Genomic DNA, 16,359 nt, shown 5'->3' with positions numbered 1-16,359 from the left:
GAATCATTGAGGAAAACTTCCCTGGTCTTGCTAAAGATCTAGACATTCAAATAAAAGAAGTCCAAAGAACACCTGGGAAATTCATTGCAAAGAGATCATCAAGTTATCTAAATTAAGACAAAGAGAAGAATTTTAAGAGCAGTGAGGCAAAAACATCAGGTAAACCATAAGGGATACCCTACCAGATTAACAGCAGATTTCTCAGCAGAACCCCTACAACCCAGAAGGGATTGGGGTCTTATCTTTAGCTTTTTAAAACAAAACAATTATCATCCAGGAATTTTGTATTCAGTGAAACTAAACTTCATAGATGAAGGAGTGATAAAATATTTTCAGACAAACAAATGCTTAGTAAATTCCCCACTACCAAGGCTGCACTACAAGAAATGCTAAAAGGAGCTCTGAATCTTGAAACAAACCCCAAAATACACCTCCTAAAAGTATAAGTCTCACAGAGCCTATAAAAAAGTAACACATACACAAAAAAGAACGTATTCAGGCAACAACTAGCATGATGAATAGAATAGTACCTCACATTTCTATACTGACGTTAAATGGAAATGGTCTAAATGCTCCACTTAAAAGATACAAAATAGGAGAATGGATAAAAATCCACAAAGTAAGTATCTGATGTCTTCAAGAGAATCACCTGAACTTAAAGTAAAAAGGTAGAAAAAATATATTCTATGCAAATGAACACCAAAAGTGAGCAGAAATAGCTATTCTTATATCAGACAAAACAGACTTTAGAGCAACAACAGTTAAAAAAGACAAAAAGAGACATTATACAATGATTAAAGGATTAGTCCAACAGGAAAATATCACAATCCAAAATATATATGTACCTCACACAGGAGCTCCCAAATGTAGAAAACAATTACTATTGACCTAAGAAAAGAGATAGATGGCAAATCAATAATAGTGGGGGACTTCAATACTCCACTGACAGCACTAGACAGGTCATCAAGATAGAAAGTCAACAAAGAAATAAAGGACTTAAACTATACCCTAGAACAAATGCACTTAACAGATGTTTATAGAACATTCTACCCCACAACTGCAGAATATACATTCTATTCATCAGCACATGGAACATTCTCCAAGAGAGACAATATGCTAGGCCACAAAACAAGTCTTAATAAATTTAAGAAAATCAAAATTATATCAAGTACTCTCTCAGACCACTGTGGGTCAAAATTGGAAATCCACTCCAAAAGGAACCCTGTGAACCATGCAATTATGTAGAGATTAAATAATCTGCTCCGGAATGATCATTGGGTGAACAATAAAATCAAGATGGAAATTTAAAATTTTTTTGAACTGAATGATAATAGTGATATAACCAATAAAATCCTCTGGGATACAGCAAAAGCAGTGCTAAGAGTAAAGTTAACAGCATTAAATGCCTAAAACAAAAAGTCTGAAAGAGCACAAATGGACAATCTAAGATCACACTTCAAGGAACTAGAGAAACAAAAACAAACGAAACCTGAATACAACAGAAGAAAAGAAATAACGAATATCAGAGCAGAATTAAATGACAAAGCAAACAAAAACATAAAGTGGGAAAAGGACACCCTATTTAACAAATGGTTCTGGGATAATTGGCAAGCCACATTTGAAAGAATAAAACTGAATCCTCATCTCTCACCTTATATAAAAATCAACTCAAGATGGATTAAAGACTTACATCTAAGAAATGAAACCATAAAAGTTCTAGGAAATAACATTGAAAAAAAGCCATTCCAGACATTGGCTTAGGCAAAGCCTTTATGACCGAGAACCCAAAATGAAATGCAACAAAAACAAAGGTAAATAGAAGAGACTTAATTAAACTAAAAAGATTCTTCACAACAAAAGAAACAATCAGCATATTAAACAGACAACTCACCAAGTGGGAAAAAAATCTTTGCAAATAATGCATCTGACAAATGACTAATATCTAGAATCTATAAGGAACTAAAACAAATCAGAAAGAAAAAATAATAATCCCATCAAAAAATGAGCCCAGGGCATGAATAGACTATTCTCAAAAGAATATATACAAATGGCCAACAAACTTACGAAAAAAATGCTCAATATCACTAATGATCAAGGAAAGCAAATCAAAACCACAATGAAATACAACCTTATTCCTGCAAGAATGGCCATAATCAAAAAATAAGAATGTAATAGATGTTGGTGTGGAGGTGGTGAAAAGGGAACATTTTTACACTGTTGATAGGAATGTAAACTAGTACAACCACTATGGAAAACAGTGTGGATATTCCTTAAACAATTAAAAGTAGATGTACAATTTGATCCAGCAATCACACTGTTAAATATCTACCCAGAAGAAAATAAGTCATATGAAAAAGATACTTGAGCAGGTATGTTTATAGCAGCACAATTTGCAATTGCGAAAATATGGAACCAGTCCAAATGCCCATCAATCAACAAGTAGATTAAGAAAACATTATATAACTTGGAATATATACTACTACTCATTCATAAAAAGGAATGAAATAATGGCATAATGGCATTCACAGCAACCTGTATGGAATTGGAGAATATTTTTCTAAGTGACGTAACTCAGAAATGGAAAACCAAACATTGTACGTTCTCATTCATAAGTGAGAGTTAAGCTATGAGGATGGAAAGGCATAGTAATTATACAGTGGACTTTGGGGATCCAGTGGAAAAGGTGGGAGGGGATTGGGGGATAAAAGACTACACACTGGGTACAGTGTACACTGCTTGGGTGAAGTGTGCACCAAAATCTCAGAAATCACAACTAAAGAAGTTATTCATGTAATCAAAAACCACCTGTTTCTCAAAAACCTATTGAAATAAAAATAAATTTTACAAAAAGACCAAAAAATGAGTAAATTATGAATCATTGCAATTTACAGCCATTGGCTTTCAAAGTGTGAGGTCTCTGGAGGAGGAAAAAGCAAAGCTAAGTGGCCCTGTGGTAAAATGATTAAAAATACATGTTCTTTATTTTTAGGCATAAATTATAGATGATAATCTTAAGCAGTTGGGCCCCTAAAAGATGACTGGGTCATGAGGGTTCTGCTCTCATTAGTGGATTAATCCATTTATGGATTATTAACTTAATGAAATATCACGGGAGTGGGTTACTTAACATGAGACTGGGATTATAAAAGCCAGTTGTCCGTATGCATGTCTCACACTGTGATGCCTTTTGTCACATTATAACACAGCATGAGGCCCTCACCAATAGCTGGTCAGATATGGCCACTCAATCTTGAACTTTGCAGACTCCAGAACTATAAGAAATAAAACATTTTTCTTACAAATTACCCAGTCTCAGGTATTCTGTTATAGCAACAGAAAACGGACTAAGAAGGATATATATATATACACACACACATATATATATATATAAAATAAATATTTAAGCTATGATTTGTACTAGTACTATATAGGAGACTGGGATATATACTAGGATAAATTTTATATTTATCGTTCATATTATATATATATGCATGTACTAGGATATATGTAGAACACATAGTATCCTATTATATACTATATAGTATTATATACTATATAGTATATACTATGTACACTATATATAGGTCATACCATATATATACTACATATGATATACTACATATTAGACATATGTCTTAGTGTATGCATATACATAATAAACATACATATATTCATACAATTAAAATTTTAGTATGTGTGTGTATCATGCTATCATGTAATTGTAATATGCTAAAACTTTAAGCAAGAAATAGTCTAGTTGTTTCATCATTAAAAACTTTATGAGGCAATGCTAATCTTAAATAATGCTATATGTCCTCTTAGTCTTTTTTTTTTTTTTTTTTTTTTTTTTGAGACGGAGTCTAGCTCTATCGCCCTGGCTGGAGTGCAGTGGCCGGATCTCAGCTCACTGCAAGCTCTGCCTCCTGAGTTCACGCCATTCTCCTGCCTCAGCCTCCCGAGTAGCTGGGACTACAGGCGCCCGCCACCTCTCCCCGCTAGTTTTTTGTATTTTTTTTTTAGTGGAGACGGGGTTTCACCGTGTTAGCCAGGATGGTCTCGATCTCCTGACCTCGTGATCCGCCTGTCTCAGCCTCCCAAAGTGCTGGGATTACAGGCTTCCATTTGTCCTCTTAGTCTTAATGGTGAGGAAATGATGACAAATGCCAACTGTGCATGTGGTGTATTACATCCTAGGTATAATGTAACAGGAGCAATTCTATTGTTAAGGACTCTTTATTATGAAGGCATTCACTCTTACATGGTATGGTAAAATTATATGAAAAGCTGTTTATGTGAGTATGTCTTTCTTTGGTTATAATCTATTAAAAAGTCAGAAGGGGCTGGGCACAGTGTTCATGCCTGTAATTCTAGCACTTTGGGAGGTCGAGGTGGGTGGATCACGAGGTCAGGAGATCGAGATCATCCTGACCAATATGGTGAAACCTCATCTCTGCTAAAAATACAAAAATTAGCCGGGCGTGGTGGCCTGTGCCTGTAATCCCAGCTACGTGGGTGGCTGAGGCAGGAGAATCACTTGAACCAGGGAGTCAGAGGTTGCAGTGAGCCGAGATTGCGCCACTGCACTCCAGCCTGGCAACAGAGCCAGCCTCCGTCTCAAAAAAAAAAAAAAAAAAAAAGTCAGAAGGAACATCGTGCTCTGTTGCCAATCATTGCCAACTAAGTACTTGTGAAAATATTTGATAAATGAGGAGAGAAACAATGTTACTAAAACAGAAGATTCCTATTTTATCTGGATTATTTATTGCTTTATTTAAAGTAGTTTTCAAAGGCAGTATTTTTAAACTTAGGCACCTACTACTGGGCTGTTTAATTCATAGACAAAGTGTCTGTAACATCTAAACTATCATACGACTAGTTATGTTTATAACTGCAGTTGATCCTTGAACAACATGAGTTAGAATTGCACAGGTCCACTTATGTTCAGGGGATCGATCATACAGTATTCAAGGAATGCAAAATAAGCATATATGAAAGCTCTACTTTTCATATGCATCAGTTCCACGGGACCCACTGAAGGGCCTGAGTATGTGGGGATTTTCACATATGTGCAGTTGGGGGAGTGGTCCCGGAAGGAATCTCTTGCATATAGCTAGAGACAACTGTAAACTGTATGACTCAAATTTCCTGAATACCAATGTATTCATTGATGTGACAACCTCAACTATTCAGAATGCTTCTAGGAATGTGGAAATCAGTATTGAAATCAGGAAGTCTATGTGCTAAAAAACATCTCAGACATCATCTCCAAACCAAGTTTAATTTTGAACAAAATTCTTGCAAGTTTGGCAAGATGGCTTTTCAGCTCACAAAAGCTCACATGTAGTAAATAATAGACACAGATTGGGAAGAACTTAGAAACTGCTGCTGGCAGATATAGAGATCAAGAACATGTTCTTGAGTAGATGAGTGGAGACTATGATGACAATGAGACAGTTCTGCTCTTTAGAATCTCACCTAGACAGGCACAGCTTGCCTGACTGTGATTGAAAACAAAATAGAAAAAATCAAATTATACAAAAAAGATCATTAGGTGGGAAGGCAAAAAGATTAATAATTTTAAACATATTTCAAAGAGTTTACTTGTCCTTGAAATCTTTGTTCCATTGCTGCTCATTAACAATTGATTTTTTAAAGTATATCCAACTTCATTAAGAGAAGACTAACTTATATTCATCCACTATTTTAAGCATATGTAAAGGACATAGTATGCTTGGGAAATCTCTAAATGTCATTTGAAAATATAAAGATAAGCTCTTAAAAATTAAGCATAACTCAGCTGGATTGTTATCTCATGTGGAAGCTTATTCTGTATGTCAGTTAGGATCTTCATGAAAACTTAAAGTTAGTTTGGCAAATTCAAAGCTATAGAAAATAGGTAATAGATGTTCTTATGAATGTAATACTGTATGTCTAGTGATTTCAGAAATAGCATCATGCAAGACAAATAAGCAAGCTATGTTGTGTCTTGCAATTATGAGAAACAGTTCTTAAGATTTAGCAAGCAGACTTAAATACCTCACATAAAGTAGCTCTGCCGGCATCTCTGAATATATGAAAAATAGTTAACATTTACCTAGTTGATCATTGCACATCACTAGCTACTCTTGGCACTTTAAGCTGTTATGGTAGCAAAGAAAAGCAGATAATAGGTAAAAACCATGCTTTCATTAATACATTTAGGATTTTAGGCTAATTAAAATTAATATTTAAGATATTTCTGCAAAAGAGCAAGAGCACATAGACACAGCTTTTAAATAGTTGTGTTTTGAAAAAAGTTTTATAAAATGTTAAAATATGACCATAGAAATCATGGAGCACATTCAAGCAACTATTCCTTCATTTGCTAATAAGGCGATTTTCCATAGCAAATATTAAAATAAAATAATTTAGTTACATTCAGATTAGTTCTGTGTAGTTTTATGTCTATGTCCATTGCTCACTGGTCTAATTTAAGACTACAAATCACATACACACACAAAAATCTCAATGTAGATGCTCCTGTCTGCCTTTCAAAATGCTTCTATGCATATAGTCTCATTTTTTCCTCACAACTCTAGCAAAAGTGTTATTTACATTATAAGCATTTTTCATCAAGAAGGGAAAGGGAACAGATACTTGCATGACAAGAGGAATACTGACGAGAATTATCATTTATTTAGTACTTATTATGCTTTTCATACACTAATTTAATTCACATTATCACTTTATAAAATAAGCATGCCATTAGAATAATCATTTAGCAGACTAGATTTTTAATAAATGATTTTGCCTAAAGTCACGCAGCTACTAAATGAGGAAGGCACGATTTGAAGACAGGTTTTCTGTCTGATGCATCAACTGCTCTAAGCTTTTGATTTAAATATATTCTCACATTTGACCACAGTTTATTACCCTTGCTTTACAAATGAGTAAATTGATATTCAAAACATGTTAATGAATTGTTCTCTGATTTAAAACCCAGCTTTCTGATTTTGAAAGTTGTGCTCTATGGTAAATGTATGGATAATTAAAAAAAAAATATATATATATATATTTTTTTTTTTGAGACAGGGTCTTATTCTGTCACACAGGCTGGAATGAAGTGGCACAATCATGGCTCACTGCAGCTTTGACTTCTCTGGCACAGGCAAGTATTCCACCTCACCCTCTGGAGTAGCTGGGACTACCATACCCAGTTAGGTTTTATATTTTTTGTAGAGACATGGTTTTGTCATGTTGCCCAGTCTGGGCTTGAATTCCTGGGCTCAAGCTATCTGCCCATCTCGGCCTTTCAAAGTCCTGAAATTATAGGCGTGAGTCACCATGCCCAACCCAAAATGTATTTGAGGTAGGTTTGCTTTTTTTGCAGCTTACAGCAATAAGTTTTCTTTACATGTATCATCAAGAACACGTGCCAATTGTATGATTTTTATAAAATAATCGTTACATCAATTTTTTTTTACTGGAGCATGCTACACCTTAGGAGGAGTTAGAGATAGGTTGGAACTATAGGAGTTGGAGACAGTTGGGGAGAGATAGGTTAATTTTTGTACAAATATTATGCAAATATTGCAACAATAATTTTTACATAAAATCAAAATTTTCTACTTATTATCTACAGATGTCATATGGGCACATATTAGTGAAATAATAAATTGGTTATGCAATTTGTAGACAGTTATTATAATATTTTGATGAATATCCTTTTTTCTGCCTTTATGTTCTTAATTATAACAATAAAGAAAACCAATTTAGGAATTACACTATTGTGTTACTAGGGGATGCAATCTTGTCTCCAAACTGAAACTAGCTCTAATGTTAGTTGTGCTACTATATTTTGATATTTTAATGAGGGTCAGGGCCCGCTTGAGTTTCAAGTGAGTTGCAAATGACATGACAATCATTCTTTGAACCAAAGGCTGCTTATTTATTTATCTTTTTTTATTTATTTGTTTTTATTTTTGCAAGAAATGTATGTTTTATATACATCCACTTGATTTCAGCATAATTTCAAATTATTACAAAATTTCTAGTATGGCTAGCTCTTTCTGTCTCAGTATGTAAGAAAAAAATGAATATCAAAACAGTTGTTTAAAATTTCTCAGGCCGGGCGCGGTGGCTCAAGCCTGTAATCCCAGCACTTTGGGAGGCCGAGATGGGCGGATCACGAGGTCAGGAGATCGAGACCATCCTGGCTAACACGGTGAAACCCCATCTCTACTAAAAACACAAAAAACTAGCCGGGCGAAGTGGCGGGCGCCTGTAGTCCCCGCTACTCGGGAGGCTGAGGCAGGAGAATGGCGTAAACCCGGGAGGCGGAGCTTGCAGTGAGCTGAGATCCGGCCACTGCACTCCAGCCCGGGCGACAGAGCAAGACTCCGTCTCAAAAAAAAAAAAAAAAAAAAAAAAAAAAAAAAAAAAAAAAAAAAAAAATTTCTCTTGTGTCTTTGGAAAAAAATTATCTTACTCTTTATATATTTGGTTTCAAATACATCATTTTTATACATTATAAAATTTTGAAAGAGCAGAAGTTACATGTCCGTAGCTCAATGAACATAATAGCAATATCTGCTCAAGATCTGCTGAGCCTTGCCTGTAGTTTTATCTGTAGTTTTCTAGTGATGCATATTCTGCATTATTTCACATAGCTTAAAATAACAATTAGGACAAATAACTAATGCATGCGGGGCTTGAAACCTAGATGACAGGTTGATAGGTTCAGCAAACCACCATAACACATATACCTGTGCAACAAACCTGCACGTTCTGCACATGTATCCCAGAACTTAAAATAAAATAAAATAAAAAGTTAAAAATTAAAAAAAAAAATACCAATTAGACCTAAAAAGACACATAGCTTTACTGCAGGTATATGTCAGTGATATTGCAGGTTTGGTTCCAGATCATCACAATAAAGTGAGTCACGTCAATTTTCTGTTTTCCCAGTCCATAAAAAAGTCGTATGGACACTATACTGTAGTCTGTTAAGTGTGCAATATTTTTTATGTTTAAAAAATGTACTTTAATTAAAGCTTAATTTAAAAACAGCTTACTGCTAAAAAATACTGGCACTATCATCTAAGCCTTCAGTGAGTCATAATCGTTTTGCAGGTGGAGAGTCTTGCCTCCATGTTGATGGCTGCTAACTTATCAGGGTGGTGGTTGCTGAAGGGTGGGATGGCTATGGTAATTTCTGGAAATAAAAGAAAAATGAAATTTGCCTCATTGATTGACTCTTCCTTTCACGAAAGATTGCTGTGTGGTGTGCAATGCTTTTTGATAGCATTTTACCCCCAGTAAATATTTCTTTCAAAATTGGAGTCAGTCCACTCAAACCCTATAGCTGCTTGACCAACTAAGTTGATGTAATATTCTAAATCCTCTGTTGTCATTTTAACAATATTCACAGTATCTTCACCAGGAGTAGATTACATCTCAAGAAACTGCTTCCTTTGTTTATATAGGAACAACTCCTCAACCATTCAAGTTTTACGATGAGATTGCAGCACTTCCGTCACATCTTCAGGCTCTACTTCTAATTTTAGTTCTCTTGCTACTTCTGCTCTAATGGCAGAAAATGAAGTAGTGTGATAGACCAGTAGGGAGTTCATTGTGAGGTTCATGTTCTTTTCTCATATTTTTCTTTAATTTAACCTACTTTGCTCCTTGAATCATAGAAGAGCATTTAAATCATTATTTCTTCCTTCAGTAAGAGTGATCTTACAGCTAGATTTGAACAACTCCATGCTTACCTCTGAGGGGTACCTGGAATCCAGGTTGTGACTGAATGGGCTAAATAATGATTTAAAATGTGCAATTTAATATTTGAAGCTTCTCTGGCAGCACCTAGGGCTAGCTTGTTTATTTATGTCTTATTGTTGGTACAAAAGTTTAATTCACCTGTCCTGGCTGTGTGACCAGTAGGTTATATAAAACCATGATAGAAACATTTGCATGAGCCCCCCTGAAATCAAGATTCTTGTGGTAAGCCAAATAATGCCTCCTCTAAACATATCCATGCCATAATTATTGGAACCTGTTAATGTCATTTTATATGAAAAAAAAAAAAAAAAAAAAAACAAAGAAAAACAACTTGCAGATGTGATTATGTTAAAGATCTTGAGATGCGGACATTATCCTGCATTATTCAGATAAGCCCTAAATGGAGTCACATGTATCCCTATAAGAATGAGGATGAGAAAGATCTGATGCACACAAAAGAAGAAAAAGCAATGTCCTCAGGAAGGCAGAGAGTGGTGTGAGGAAGTCACAGGTCAAGGAATGCCAGCAGCCACCAGGAGTCACCAGGAGCTGCAAAAGGAAAGAAACAGGTTCTCTGCTAGAGCCTTCAGAGAGAGCATATCTTTGCTAGAAGTGTGATTTTGGGCTCAGTGATGCTGAGTTTGGAATTTTAGCCTCTAGAACTATGACAGAGTGCATTTCTGTTGTTTCAAGCCCTCAGGGCAGTGGTAATTTGTTACAGAAGCCACATAAAACAAATACAATTCCTCACACACATCTTGGTGGTTCATGATCTGGAAACAAATGTTAATTCTGTATGACTACGAAATGATCTAGGAGAGCTGAGCCTGGCAGTATGTTGGGCCCTGTTCCTGGCCTGTGCTGTCTTTCTATTTCATGCTAAACCTTTGCCCTTGTTAGAGACTTCCTGAGTATGCTCTGTGGAAGCTTGCGAATGTTTTTAATAATCTGAACTGTGTAACTTTTGCAGTTAATGTTATGAAGACTTTTGCAATAATTCCTGATTTGTAATTTTGAAAATGAGTAAGGCTTTATTTGAGAGATAGAAAAATGAGAAAAGTGAGAAATCATTGTTGCCAGAATAGCTTCCGTGGGGTGAAGTCACAAAAACACTGCAAGCATTGATGAGACAAAATTGTATCAATGCCACTTGCAGTTGGTAGATCCAGGTTTAGGGGAAGTGCTTAATCCAAAACAATAAAAATTCTAATAAAGAGGAAGTCTTAGCTGCTTTTGTCTCTTTTAGCAGAAATAAAAGTCAATGAAAAACAATTCAAAAATGCTAGAACCATAAACTTATGGCTGGTGATTGAGTTTGTAAATCAAAGGGGTATATTTATTCCGAGAAGGAAATCGGGCAGATACCTGTTTTGATCAAAAAGATTCATGTCAGGCTAATAATGAATGAAATGGTTGTACAGGTTGTAGGGGGAAAAGTTAATAGTTAATAGATTCATGAAATGGAATCATTTTTGGTAACTTCATTCTGAACCCCTATTGAAATAAATTTTGCACATGGAAATATCTGCCACACCATAGCCATGTTGACTGGAGCCTTCCGGAAAAGCCAAGACACCTACCCAGCACAACTGCTGGGGTTTTGGGCTAGAAAGTAATCTGACACTCTTTGCAAGGCATTTATTGGCCTCTGATTAGGCATTTGTTGGATGTTATTCTAAGGAAAATTATACAATTATTTTGAGATCTGAAGTGTCCATTGTTTATGGTTTTATGTAAAATCTGCATTCCAACAGGGAAGAATATGTGCAGGAGAGATTCCTTATTGAACAAAATAATATGTCCAGAATATAGATCAGGGGAGCCACTGGAAGTGCCCATCATCCACATGAGCAGGTGACCACTATGCCTTCAGCCCTATGTTGGCTTTCCTGAGGAGTTTTCTAACCCCATTGCTGAAAGAGTTTCACTCTGTAATCAGTTATAATCAGATGATGCCAAGCATGCATCAAAGTTTAAGGATAGCTGCTCAAGAGTGAAGAGCAAGCACTCAACGTGGAAACTAGCTGCATTGCAGTGCATTAATTCCTGCAATTTAACAGATGAAGAAAAAGATAAACCTGATGAATGGGCATAATTAAATGGGTAATGCTTATGACATTAAATAAACTAGTTAATAACAATATTAATGTGGTATTATGACTTTTTATTGATTCTTGGGCATTAGCCAATGGAAATAGACCTTTGGTTGACTGGAAGACAAAAGAAGTTCCAGATGGTATACTATCTTATAGAAGTCTTTATGGACTTGGAAGGGGAAAATCTAAGTGAGGCTAGACTAGGGCATACCTTACTCTAGGATGTGGTCCTTATTCCTAATACGGAACTTTTCTGTTTTAGGTGGATACTGGGATCTTAAAGAAGTGTTAATAGAGCCTTTCTATACTGCTTGGGCTGAAACTTTACATCCCCTAAAACTCTTTGACCTCTACTATCTTGGTCCAACTCTCAATATAATATTAGCCATATTCTTTAAGAATCATGTAGATTTTCCTTATGGGTGTGAAGCTCATCTCTCAATCTTAAACAAGTACTATTGCTTTAAAAACACTATTTCAGTATTTTTGATGGCCTTCCTAGTTCTTCTGTGTAGAAGCTGGCACTAGGTATATAACCTGCCCTAGAGCAGAAGTCTCTTTAAGCTGAATTTAGCTTTTCAAATGATATTCTCTGTAGTTCTGGTGTGAAAATTTTTTAAACTTGCTATTCCTTCCACTTGCTTGACTTATTGTTACTTATTTTTCTCACATATCTCACAAATATTTTCTTGAAAACTCTCCTAATTTTAAACTTATAACTACTGTTTTCACTTCTAAGATATACTACATCCTCATAGTTTCTTATTCTTAGCAAATATATATTTGCAAATCTATAAACTTAATATATCCCTAGTTTGAAATCAGGAAGAGAAACACACTGTATTTATAGCCTAGAACTAACATGGTGATTAGCATGTCATCAAAATTAACATAGAATTAGCATATTAGAATTTTGTTCTCCACAAGCCAGAAAGGTTTAAACCTGCAAAAACAAGGATATAATATTTAAACCTGCAAAAACAAAGATATAATACTTATCTAAATTTTACACTAAGAAAGTTACCTTCATGTCACCTTTTATAGCGTTTCAGGTACCTACTTAGAGCTAAATGTACCAATCCTGGGTTACAGCTCCAAGAAAAAAAACTCGATCAGAGGTAGCCACTGGGCTGAACATCCAGCAGTTCAGGAATAACTTGTGTGGACTGCTGGACAATGACCACACTAGCCTTTCTTACCCGCTAGTGATGCCTTGGCAAAGCCTAATATTCTGAAATATAACAGAACAATGAGAATTTTTTTAGAAATTAAACAATTATTTAGAACAATATTTATTTCACAATAGCAAATATATTTCTTAGTAAGATTTGAACAAAAATTCCTATCCATTAGAATAAGTATGAGTTCTTGTAAAATTCTTCCCTTTTAATCAGTCAATAGCAAAATATATGCAAATTATTGCTTGCTTTACAAAAAAAGGAAAAAAAAGACATATATCTTCACTAGTTCTGATGCATATCTGACCATTTGCAAAAGTTTCTTTTGGTAATTCAATTAGAGCATTTGACGTTTCAGTAATGCTTTCAGTCACGTAGTTATGTTTACATCCTCAAGAGGGCACTTTGATATAAGCTAAATCATTTCCCAGAGCCAGTTACAGTTCTCTATGGGCAGAACACTGATTTTACTGAATTTCTACCTTTCAATATAGTATTTTTCAAATGTAGTCTTTGAACTTTTTATAGTAAAAACCAAATATAGGTGTGTGCTTCTTTAATTGTGTAAAATGTAAGATTTTTGTCTACTTAGGCAAATGTCGTTTTTTTTTTTCTTTCATCAGTTTCCCTATTATGACAGATGTTGTCAGATCATCAAGAATCTTAAGGGTATTTTTAATTCTGTGACTGGTAAGTAAAATTAAGAGTGACACTTGGTTGATTCTATAGGATTAATTTCTTTTTTTTTTTTTTTTTTTTTTTTTGAGACGGAGTCTCGCTCTGTCACCCAGGCTGGAGTGCAGTGGCCAGATCTCAGCTCACTGCAAGCTCCGCCTCCCGGGTTTACGCCATTCTCCTGCCTCAGCCTCCGGAGTAGCTGGGACTACAGGTGCCCGCCACCTCGCCCGGCTAGTTTTTTGTATTTTTAGTAGAGACGGGGTTTCACCGTGTTAGCCAGGATGGTCTCGATCTCCTGACCTCGTGATCCTCCCGTCTCGGCCTCCCACAGTGCTGGGATTACAGGCTTGAGCCACCGCGCCCGGCCTATAGGATTAATTTCTAGTGTTATCTAGTTTTCACATGTTTGTGTTCTAATCAAATGTGTATATTTAGTAATATCTCAATCCATTTACAAATTATCTTTGAAGGAAGATTCTCTTTACATAACAATTCGGAATTATGAAGGTGTTAGGATATGTTCCAGGATACTTAATGTTTAGGAGAAAGATAGCAACTAGCCAGTTTTAGGTTTAGGTATCTCTAAGGGAGACCAGGGTTGGAAACAGAATAACAAAAACATCATTCTCAGTGATATAGTGTTTCCAATACTGAAGCCATATTCAGCAGTCAAAAAAAGATACTCTTGCAAGAGAAGAATGTGTCCTTCCATGGTAAGGATAGTCTGAGAGTAAAATTTCTCTTTCTGTTGGAGATGAGAGAGGTGCATAATTCTGAAGTGAATATTTATGCCTCTTTTTTTTAAACTTGATTTTCTAGATAATATAGCCTACTTATTACATATTGTATTTAAATTTTTGTAGTATTAATTACTATACCTTTATTTGTTTGGAATATTGAAAGATAAATAATGAAATATTGAAAGATAAAACAGAACTAGAGTTTTAAGGTATTTAATACATTTTAATATTTAAGTATGCCAAGGTTTCAATATTGATCATCATTTCAATACTTTAATAATTTTGCATTTTTTTCACTCTATGTTCTGATCACTACCTTTAGTATCAGGGTTTTTTTTTTTTTTTTTTAACTCACACCTAGGTTCACATTCTGTGTAGATTTAATTAAGTTATAAAATAAGTAATCAGCCTATACAAGTTGGAAGAAAACAAAAATATGAAAAAAACATGTAAAATGTTGAAGGTTATATTTGCAATGAATTATCTCACCAATTTCAGGAATGTGTAACTAGAGAAGTTGCTTTATAGGGAAATACCCTCTATTTGCTAAAAGTTATTTTCATAGGCCACTTAGCTAACATCATACTGTATTTATTTAATATAAATGTATTATAGCTACTATCAAATGTCTGCATACCATGTCAGGTTACTTAATTTTCTATCCTAATGTCCTTTATAATGGGTGCATTTGAGCTTGAAGTTGTCTACTCAAAATTTCAACTATAGGTGTCAAATACAATTGTAAAAATTAAATTTCAATTTTGTTTGGGTCTCTTGGCAGCTAGAAAAAATAAGAGAAAGGAAAGAAAAGGAAAAGAAAAGCAAAGAAAAAAAATCAATGCTGATCACACCTGTAATCATAGCACTTTGGGAGGCCGAGGCAGGCAGATCACCTAAGCCCAGGAGTTCAAGATAACACTGGGCGAGGGGCGGAGCAAGATGGCCGAATAAGAACAGCTCCAGTCTCCAACTCCCAGCGCGAGCGACACAGAAGACCGGCGATTTCTGCATTTTCAACTGAGGTACTGGGTTCATCTCACTGGGGAGTGCCAGACGATCGGTGCTGGTCAGCTGCTGCAGCCCGACCAGCGAGAGCTGAAGCAGGGCGAGGCATTGCCTCACCTGGAAAGCGCAAGGGGGAAGGGAATCCCTTTTCCTAGCCAGGGGAACTGAGACACACAACACCTGGAAAATCGGGTAACTCCCACCCCAATACTGCGCTTTAAGCAGACAGGCACACCAGGAGATCATATCCCACACCTGGCCAGGAGTGTCCCACACCCACGGAGCCTCCCTCATTGCTAGCACAGCAGTCTGTAATCTACCAGCAAGGCAGCAGCGAGGCTGGGGGAGGGGCGCCCGCCATTGCTGAGGCTTAAGTAGGTAAACAAAGCTGCTGGGAAGCTCGAACTGGGTGGAGCTCACAGCAGCTCAAGGAAACCTGCCTGTCTCTGTAGACTCCACCTCTGGGGACAGGGCACAGTAAATAATAACAAACGCAGCAGCTCTGCAGACGCAAACGACTCTGTCTGACAGCTTTGAAGAGAGCAGTGGATCTCCCAACACGGAGGAGGTTGAGATCTGAGAAGGGACAGACTCCCTGCTCAAGTGGGTCCCTGACCCCTGAGTAGCCTAACTAGGAGACATCCCCCACTAGGGGCAGTCTGACACCTCACACCTCACAGGGTGGAGTACACCCCTGAGAGGAAGATTCCAAAGCAAGAATCAGACAGGTACACTCGCTGTTCAGAAATATTCTATCTTCTGCAGCCTCTGCTGCTGATACCCAGGCAAACAGGGTCTGGAGTGGACCTCAAGCAATCTCCTACAGCTACAACCTACAGCTGAGGATCCTGACTGTTAGAAGGAAAGCTATCAAACAGGAAGGACACCTACACCAAAACC

The sequence above is a fragment of the Chlorocebus sabaeus genome, chromosome 21, assembly GCF_047675955.1.
Source record: "Chlorocebus sabaeus isolate Y175 chromosome 21, mChlSab1.0.hap1, whole genome shotgun sequence".
Classification (NCBI taxonomy): Eukaryota; Metazoa; Chordata; class Mammalia; order Primates; family Cercopithecidae; genus Chlorocebus; species Chlorocebus sabaeus.
This window is presented reverse-complemented; position numbering follows the sequence as displayed.